General features: G+C 44.0%; 1 non-coding gene across 1 annotated transcript; it reads right to left on the bottom strand.

Moving 5' to 3' along the window:
* Positions 1–317: 317 nt before the first annotated feature.
* Positions 318–390, bottom strand: TRNAG-UCC (transfer RNA glycine (anticodon UCC)). Its single transcript has one exon. It is a non-coding gene; the product is annotated as a tRNA-Gly (tRNA).
* Between the last annotated feature and the right edge of the window lie 10,093 nt (positions 391–10,483).

Below are 10,483 nucleotides of genomic sequence, written 5' to 3'. Positions count from 1 at the left end.
GATGGGGAGCGATGGGGAGTGGTGGGGAGCGATGGGGAGTGATGGAGGGTGATGGGGAGCAATGGAGAACGGTGGGGAGCGATGGGGAGCGATGGGGAACGGTGGGGAGTGGTGGGGAGCAGCAGATGAAGCTTCACTCGCTCGCCTACTGCTCACCTCCTGCTGTGCAGCCTGGTTCCTAACAGGCCACCAGCCTGTGACCCGGGGGTTTGGGACCCCTGCTCTAAGAGGTTGAGGGTATCTCAATAGTCAGTATTAGCTGTAGTGCCAGCTCTTTTTGTTTTTCTGGCCACGCCACACAGCACGTGGAATCTTAGTTCCCTGACCAGGGTTTGAACCCGTGGCCCCTGCATTGGAAGTGCAGAGTCCTAACCACTGGACCACCAGGGAAGTCCCCCTAGAGTGTCAGCTTTTTGTGCATTTCCTTCACCTGCAGATTTGCTTGTCACTCCCCCTGGTACCTCAGGCATTGTCCCTTATGCCTTCTCTGAATACTTTTCCCCATCAAGTTGAACTGCAATAATTTGTCTTCTTAATGCATAGTTTTTACTCTCTTCTGAGAGGATAATTTTGATTTCCTCTCCTGAAAGTTAGACATTTATTTTTGTATTCTTCTATTTCTTGCCTTTTCTTAACTATTTCTCTAAGGAGATTCAGCTGTTCATACCATCTGGCCACAGCCTCAAGAATTAGAAAAGCGTGTTCCATGATAAGAAAGTTCATCTTTACGTGCTTCAGGTATGCAGGCCGGAATGGAGATTCAGAGAACAAAACTTATGCATCATCCTGTTGTGTGAAGCTGTTGTTTCCTACAGGAGAGTTGTCTGAAGGTGGTGTCACACAACTGTGCACACAGATGTAGACACACCACACGCTCACGCAGAATATACAACAAACCAGGAACGAGGAGACCACACTTCTAATTCCACCTTTGCCACCATCTTGCACTGTGACCTTAGAATAACCACCTAATCCTCAAAGCAGATCATATTATTCCAATTTTACAGATGAGAATACTGAGGTACAAGGTTATTTTTTGCTCAATATCACATTTCTATTATAAAATCCAGCAAGTATTAAAATTTAGCTTTCTTGTTCCCCAAATCAAGAGCTCAGAGTTTAGATTTGAAAGGAGGACTGTTCATGTCTCTGTGTCCTTAATTCCATGTCTGCCCTGGTTTGACTCCTTTAGGCCATACTGCCCACTTCTCTTGGTATGTACCTAGCCTCCAGAATAGAAAGTCTGGCGTATCAATTCCACCCATGGCCTCCACTCCTGGGCTCTCATCTTACCTTTCCTACACTAGGGGGTTTACCTTCTGACACAGCAACACTTAACCTTCTAAGACTGCTGGGTCCCCTTTCTTCTCTGGAAACTTTTCTCTTTCTGAGCTCTTAGCTCCTTTTCCTCTCCCCTTCCTCCCTCCCTCCACCCAGCCCTTCTTCACTAAACTCTATTGTTTGAACTGATTGCTCAGAGCCAGGTGTGGGGTGGAAGCGCACTGACTAAAATAAATTTGTGCTCAAGCATTGGTGAATGAAAGCCTCCCGTTTCCTAGTTTGTATTTTAAAAAGAAGCATAAGGAAGCCCAACTGACATTCTAATAAGTTATGGGTTCTTCAGATGATGTGAAATGTGTCATGAACAATCCTGGAATTAGTGGAGTGATGTTCAGTAATTCACCACCAGAGAACGGGTAGAATATCTGGCTTAAAATTACCACCAGGGACAACCCCGCCATTTCTAAGCCTGGTCCTGCTCATTTGAAAGCTGCTTCTAGAGTCTTTAATTATAAAATGTGAGTGTCTTTAACACTGGAAGAATCTCCCTCAATATGTATTTTATCAAGAACTATAGATGTTTTTTTTGCATTCTTGGTGGGTTGGTGGAGGGTCCAAAAGCAACGCTGGGAGGCTGAACATGACAAACAGGAGGATTCAATTAGGAGGAAAAACTCAGCATCACCCGCTGGGACCACACTGCCTCATTCCTGCACTAGATTCCATCTTTGAAATGTCTTCTGTACAGCACTCTCACCCCTGCCCCCCTCCTTGAAATTTCACAGCTGCAATACAGAGGGACTTTGAAGGGCGGAAGGACAAGAGGGATTTTTCCTTTCTCCATGGTCATATTTAACAGCCAGTTCCCAAATGGTATTAATAAACATTTCAACTTCAAAAACCGAACTTGACATTTCTACATCCTTTCCATTGTTCCTATGTTTTTGTCTTTGTCATTACACAAATGATGTGTATGGTACATGTGGGACTAAAACGGGTTCACATGTCTCTGGGTTCAGAAATGTGTATATTTGTTGAAGTGTCTATAGGTCCCTGAGAAGTACTGGGGTAGTCATTGTTATCCTAGAGATAGAATAACATCTAGCGCTGTGAGTCCAAAGATTGGAAACTCCAAGATCAATATGTGGGGTACAGAAAGTGAAAGTGCAAATATTCTTTTGGCAAAAGGGCTGAATGGGATGGGACAGTGGTACAATGGGTGCCAGGGATCAACCTTGCATTTGAATCCCAGCTATACTACAGGCTATCTGAGTGATTTTTGAACAAGTAATTGAATCTTTCTGCCTCAGTTTTCACTTCTGTAAAATGAGGATAATAATGCTTTCTTGCAGGGTTCCTTGAGATTTAAATTAAATGATAATGTATTGAAATGACGCCCACATAGTGAAGTAATAAGAAATACCTTTGTATTGGTCTCTGCCCCAGGTTCCTGACACAGAGGTTCTAAAGCCCTTATAAGTAAGGATGCTAGAAGAATCTTTTGTGCTAACATTTTAGTCTTGGCTCCAGTTCCTGACACAGAGCTCCCGAGACCTTTGCATTTTCCTGAATGATAGGAGACTCTGACCCAAAGCTCCTAAATGCCTTGGACTTTCCTGGGTTAATAGGAATGTCTTTTGTTCTAAAAAGGTGACTCTTAGGAGGCTCCTGGGTAAGGGGCTGAACACCAGAAAGACCAAGCCATGATTAGAAGCTTGGAACTTTTAGCCTCACCCCGCCCCCCCCCCCCCCATTTTCTGGAGAATTGAGAGAGGCTGGAAATGGAGTGAATAAGGGATCACACCTAGGCAATGAGGCCTCTACAAAAATCCCTATAGTGCAGAGTTTGGAGAGCTTCCAAAGTGTGCAGGTTGGTGACTATACCCATAAGCTAGGAGGGTGGTGGACCCCAATTCTACGAGAACGGATGCCCCTGTGCTCAGAATTCTTCCAGACCTTGCCTTACGGACCTCTTTATCTAGCTGTTCATCTGTATCCTTTATTATATAATAAACGAGTAAATGTAAGTCAGTTTTTCCCTGAGCTCTGTGAGCTGTTCTAACAAATGATCAAATTCAAGCAGGGGGTGTAAGAACCTCCAATTTGTAGCCAAGTCAGACAGAAGTTGAGGGTAACCTGAGGACCTACTACTTGGGGTTGGTGTCTGAAATGGGAGGCAGTCTTGTGGGATGGAACCCTTCTCCTTTGGCGTCTGCACTAGGTCCCATCAGAGTCAGATTTGACTTGAATGTAGGATACCCTCTCAGAGAGCTGCTTGATGTGGGAAAAAACGCACACATCTGGTGTCTGCAGTATTGTGGGTGCGAGGAAAAGAGAAACACACAGAGTGCTTTTCCTCTTGCATCAAAGACATTGCCCAATAAATAACGATGATCATCCATGACTTAATACTAGTATTCATGGTCTCAGGAAGAGAAGGAGGAGGAGGAAGTCGCTGGAGGGGAAAAGGGCCGAAGAGTGACAGGCATTGAGGCACCTGGGTTGTTGGTGTCCAGGCAATTTGGCGTTCTCTGAGTTTTCTAGGAAGGCTCAGAAAACTCAGGCTCAGGGGATGGAGTGGCAGAAGAGAGCAGCAGTGAAGACACTGGGAGCAGCTGGGCCTTGGGGAGCCCCTGTCTGGAAGCAAGCCTGCTGAAAGGCCGTGGGATGACAGAATCCATGGGTGAAAAGCTTCAGTCACGTGGCCAGGCAAGTGCTGGTCATGTGACCCTGTCTGCTACTTGCTGGCATTTGGTGTCAAACTCTGTTCTAGGAAGTATTTTATAGATAATTTTACCCAAATGGACGTGTGAGTCATGGTGACCTTGACTCTGTGGGACAATGGGAACTGGGCCTGGGAGGACATTCCGAGGAGTAATGTGGGTCAATGTCCTACATTTCCTGGAGAAAACAAGAGCACGGGAGACACTTTGGAGACACTCCGAGTATATTTATACACACACAGTCACGCACACACATACACACACTAGCACGTATTTAAGACAATGACTGACTGGCAAATTGTAATAGAAAAGGGATCTATTTTGGTAGCATTGATGTGATTGATTGATTACTATACATCCATAAGTTCAAGGGCCTGACCATACCTCTGCTTGGGTCAGAAATGCTCTATGCACTCTAGGGCGCACATGACGCAACTACTGAAACTGCGTGCCTAGAGCCCGTGCTCCGCCACAAGAGAAACCACCACAATGAGAAGCCCATGCACTGCAACGAAGAGCAGCCCCTGCTCGCCACAGCTAGAGAAAGCCTGCGTGCAGCAACGAAGACACAAATCAGCCAAAAATACATAAATAATTGATTTTTAAAAAATGCTCCACGTACGTGGTTCTGTGCCAGTAAGGGACTCAGAATTCAGGGACACAGAGCCAGGTGAAGGAGGCTGAGGACCCTGAGACACTTCGTTTTCCTAAAACTGAGCTTTAATCCTGCCAGTGTCCTGCAGAAAGCCATCCCTTGCTTCTGCTCACCTGCAGGATACACTCCCACCTTCCTCTCGGAGCCCACAATTGCAAGACTAGTTCTTGTTCAGTTCTAGCCTGATCTCATCTCACAGGCCCTCGATATCCCGACACTTGCATTTCCTTCCAGTCTTCAGGTTCCCTTTTTACCCCTGGCTTTGCACATTCTGTTCCCTCTGTCTAGAATAACCTTCCTACTCCAGGAACAGGAATTCACCTTTTCAAATCTGGGCTGTGTGGTTCGTGCCATAACAAAGCCACCTTTGATGGGTTAAGAGCCCTTTCAATTGCAAACTTCTTACTTCCCTTGGCCCGGCCTTGAAGACTGTTTGTAAGGGTTGTTAGCTCACTAGACTGTGAACCTTCCAGGGAAGAGAGGTCAGCGTATTTCACCTCCATGTCTTGAACCTCGTATCTAGTCTGGAAAAACATGTGTTAAAATAGATTAATGATTGAGTTGTTTTTCATCCCACAGCCTAAAATTTTTTTCAGTGTGATTCTCAGACCACCTGCATCAGCATATCCTTGGGGAGCCTGTTAAAAATGGGAGGTTCTGAGCCTCACCCCAGACCTAAAGCATCTCTCAGGTGGGGTCCTGATATCTGTATGGCTAGCAAACTTCCCAGATAATTATAGATACACTGATATTGAGAATCACTGCACTAGCAGATAGAAGCAGGGGAAGGCTACAAGAGACAAACACTGGCGAGAGCTGAGAGCCCGATGGGTGAATGGGGAGAGAGTGGGTGGCCAGAATCATTTTATTATACAGTTTTCTAATTGATAGTCACAATAGTCTGATAGATAGTAATAATAATGACACTGCATCATCTAGAAAAGTTTAAACTTGTAGTCAGTAATTTTTCTCAAGAAGGAATATATCGTATATCAATCATTTTAGAAATATTGCCATCCAAAATGGAAAAGCTGCATTTTAAAAACTAAAGAATAAATAAATGAATGATTTGGGAAATTAACTCACATAAAACAGTGTACGGGTGAACGTCACAGGGGATAACCATCATATAACATGGCTACTACGTTCCTTCGGGCAGTTCATCTTTTGCCCTTGTCACACTCACCAACTGGCCTCACCAACTGAGCCAAAGAGAGGAAGAGTCTAGGAGAACCAAGCAACCCATGGATAAGTGTGCTCAACTCACAGTAGACAGTGCAGCAGAATGACTATGGGGTATTTGGAGCCTGGAAGACTTGGGCTCAATTCTCATGTCTACCTCTTGACTCACCTTGGGTCCTCGAGTATCTGTTTTTTCCCCCTCTAATGATGGCAGGTGATATCTCAATTGTGCAGTTGGTATGAGACTGATGTTCAGTAGTATTTAAGTGTCAGGCATTTTACGTACATTATCATTGAAGAGATTGTTGTTATTCCTTAGATGGGAAAACTGAGATTTGAAAAGTGTAGAAACTTCCCCGCAGTTGCCTAGATAGCAAGTGTTGCAGTTCAACTTGGATTCCAAGTTGGTTATGATAAGGAGTGTAACAATGCCCAGTGCCTGGTAGGACATCAGAGCCTTTGCATCCTTCCTTTCCTATGACTAAGAGGAATCTAAAGGACAAAACAAAGTGCAGAGAGCATCTCAGATCTCTTTTGAATTGCATTTTTGGCTTCAACACAGAAGCTTCCAGCATCTCTCCCAGTCTCTCTCCATCTGGAAATATTAAACGTCTGTCTCAGGGCACAGGTGACTGACATGGTGGGAAGGGCCAGCTGCTGAAAGATTGACCCCGAAGGTGACCAGGATCAAAGTGGATGTGGGCTTTGTAGATCAAAGGCTTTGCTTCCCCCATGGAGTGACCCAGAGAGCCAAAGTCAGGGCAGCGGCAAGCGCAGGCTGCGGGAACATCGCATTCCCATCAGTTCATGTTGTAATTAGGCAGCCGAGTGCATCGGCTAAGGCTTCTGGGTGGTCTGAGTGGGGGACTCTCCACTTGCTCCCGTTGCTGAGCTCTGGACGTGGAGCATGGTGGGCAGGTCCAGCCTGGGAGAGAAAGATCTCACCACTTAGACGGAGCAGCGGGCTCCCAGCGCTGTGGTCACTCTGTTTGTGGAGCCTTCTGTTGTCCTCAGAAGCCTGTTTGAAATTAGCTGGTGGTTTCACGAGTTGGGCTTAAAGAAGAGGTGCTCAGAGCCCCCAAACCACTTTCACCTCATAACTCTGGTTTGCCGGCCTCAATAGAGAGAATGTCTGTTAAAGGTCTGTGCCGTCAGAACCATTGGATGAGGACTTCCATGGACGCAGAGGAAACAATCATTAAAGCTTCAGTTACTGAGTGCTTATTAAATACCAGCACTTACATGTCACTCAGATCCTCACAAAATTCTGCTCTTGGTATGGTTAGTCCCATTTTATAGACAGTAACACTGGGGCTCAGAAAGATGCAATGACTTTCTCACAAGTGGAGCTCCCAAGTGAAGTTGCCAGGGCTGAGATCAGGTTTTGGGACTCCAGACCTGCATTAATTATCTAGTGCCACAATGACAATGCATGACAACCAACCACAAAACCTCAGTGACCAACAACCGGCAGCAGTTATTTTTGCTCCCTAGTCTATGGGTAAGGTGGGAAGTTCTGCTGATTTGGACCAGGCTCTGCTGCCTGGGGCTGGGCTCATTCCTGGGTCATGGGTCAGTGGCTGGGTTAGCTGGGGCAGGCCTATTTTGCATGGTCTCCACTGGGGAGACCACGCCCTCTACCATGTGGTCTCTCAGCCTTCAGGGAGTCAGGCTGGGCTTGTTTTCTGGGTGTGGTAGGGGTCCGGGGGAAAGAACGTGAGCATGTTGTCCTGGGTATTGAATTATCTTACTGCCCCATCACCTCGTCCTACTGGCTGACACAAAGCAGCACATTGTGTTGGTATTTGTGTTGAATACTGTGCTGAATCCGGTAGACTATTCAGGCATAGAAAAATAGATTCTCTCTGTAGATAGGAGGAGCTCTAATATCATACTTGTGAAGGTATTATTTGAATATCGAGAGACCATCCCTTGGGCTCTTCATGCAATCATTTTACCAAAAAGCTGCAATCTTTCCACTATACCAGTGTGCCACTGACGTAGAGTTTTGAGGATTTTTGTACGTTGCTTCTATTTTTAGTAAATAAGCTACAACCCTAATATTGCCCCTGCCTTGGTTTAAGTAATACATACACTTCAGCTGAAAGACGCATAATAAAATTTGCACCAAATTTATTCTTACTCTAGCTGATACCGAATGAGGAATGGAAGAAAATGACGTGTACACTTTGCTATGGTCACTGTGTCTTAGGATTACTGACTGAGCTCTGGAAGCTCACAGAAACATTGCAATGGCGCCTAATTGAGTTTAGGATCCACGCAAAGTCCTCTGTTTAGTCCTCTGGAGCGCTCCCCATCCTGCCCTGTCCTCTCTCTGATCCTGTCTCCTAACAAGTCCACTCTCCTCCCCGGCTTCCTTCCTCTAGTCCTGAGTGGTTTGTTTTCCTGCAATATTGCCTCACTCTCCTTGTCTCTGTGTTTCTGCACATGCTGTTCCTTTGGTCTGGGGTGTCCTTCCTGCTTTCTTTCTCGTCTAACTCCTACTCATGCTTCACTTCTCGAGGGGGCCCCTTCCTAAGCGTGCCACCTGGTTTAGCACCGACACCGGGCTGCGTTTTCCTCGCTCCAAGCCCTCGCCACACCGTGAGTTCCTTGGGGACAGCTTTCATCTCTCTGTTTCCAGTGTCCAGCACAGTCACAACAGGTGGAGAGGAGTTATTTGTCAAATAAACAGATACATAAAAAAAACCATCTACGTGCTTCGAGTGTTATTTATTCTTTGAGGAAATGACTTTAATAAAGAAACAATTTTTAATTTCATGACTCTTCATGCAACTGTTTGCAATTCAAATTTTTCTTAACTGCTCCTTCACGCCATGAGTAAAAGAAGCCTTTTTTTTTTTTTTTTTTTTTTTTTACAGTCACACATGTTGGGTTGGCTGAAAAGCCCTGTAGGCTGAATGGAGGTACCTCATTTGAGGAAACACAGCCTCAAGCCATGTGAGCTCCGGTCCACAAGCTCTGCCAGAGCTCAGCGGGACATTTTTATGAGCTGTTTCTAGAATTCTTTCCAGCCCAAACTTTATCCTGTTTGTCCCAATTCCTGGGTCTATCTGAACACTTGGTTATTGGCCTTCTACTCTGGAACACGGCCAGCACACAAACAGGGAGTGAGGTTTAAAGAATGAGGGTGTGTGCAGGAATTTTAATAAATAGTCCCATCTTGGAGGGTTTGTTGATGAAGTAGGGTGGAATGAAGGGTGTCAAGGATACAAAGAAGGAAACCAAATGAACAAGTACTGAAGTTTCAAATATTTCATGCAGATCTATATGTAGATTTATGCACACATATTCTTGTCTAAGTATAGTGTATATGTATGCATGCATATACTTTATGTATTTAACATATAAGTGTGGATTTAAATCATGCATTTGTTCTTCTGCTTTGTAGATGTATATGCATGCATATCTGCACACCTCTGTATATATACATGCATCTGAACATATTCGTAAACGTATACTTATGTGTATATCTGACATATATTACATAAAATCTTGCACTATGCATACATAGTTCTGATTAACTTTCTATATAAAGTATAGAAAGGCTAATTCATATGCAAGTATGTATGTAAATGTCTGTATATATAAATGTGTAATGCTATATATCACAGTTATTGTGTGTATATATTTGTGTAATGTAGCTACCTCTGATTATTCATATGAATAAGTATGCCTAAATGCTTTTCTACATAGGCAGATATATAGACACACTTGAATGTAGCCTTATCAAGTCTTAGATTTAAAATATATAATATGGATATTTTTATACAAGAAGTATGTTATGGAGGAAATTCAAGGCTGTGTTTAATATTTTTTTTCATTTGCAAGACTATCTAGGAAAGTACTTTGTATATAGCAGACACTGATGAATATCCCTGTTGATGATATCTTTCAAAATGAATTACATTTGTGAAGGTGATGCTAGTTACTGGAACAAATAAACCTAAAATCTCAGTGGGACACTGGTGACCTAGGTCCTCTCTTGCCCCTTGGTGATGCTCATTTCCTTTTCTTGGATTCTGTTTCTTCCTCTTTAATATGAGGATGTTGTATGAAATGGCTCCAGATGCTTTGTTAGTGATTACGTGCTTTGCTTGTTTACTTTTGGCAATTCTTAACTGGACACCCAGGGTCAGCCTTGCAACATTTTTAGAAACAGAGTGTGATCTTTTCAACTGCAGCTTATGAGGTTTATGAGGAAGAGAAGTCTTAAAAGAATCAGCCACTGGCATTCACTAACCTGATGTTATGGCCAAACTCTGTGATGTTGGAGGGAATGCTGATGTGACGACAGACAGGAGAAAGGGGATTCCATCCCTATATGGCCACTTATGAGTTCCTTCCTTCCGAAAGCCACCTGGGTTTTCCTTATATGTAAGATAAAGATTATGGTTGTGCTGTATCTACCCACAGAGACTTGTTACAAGAAGCAAATGAGATCTCTTCTAAGCTTTTTAAAATGAAAACTGATTTTGTTGAGGTGATAATGATAACTGATATCTGCTGTTTAGGTTGATAAAATATAGTAGCAAGGCAAGGCAAACACTTTTGAGCAATGAGTAGAACAACAGTAAACATCTAACACAAATGACTCTAGTTTCTGGGATAGTAACAAAAC

This window comes from Delphinus delphis, chromosome 12 (assembly GCF_949987515.2).
Source record: "Delphinus delphis chromosome 12, mDelDel1.2, whole genome shotgun sequence".
Lineage (NCBI taxonomy): Eukaryota > Metazoa > Chordata > Mammalia > Artiodactyla > Delphinidae > Delphinus > Delphinus delphis.
This window is presented reverse-complemented; position numbering and strand designations above follow the sequence as displayed.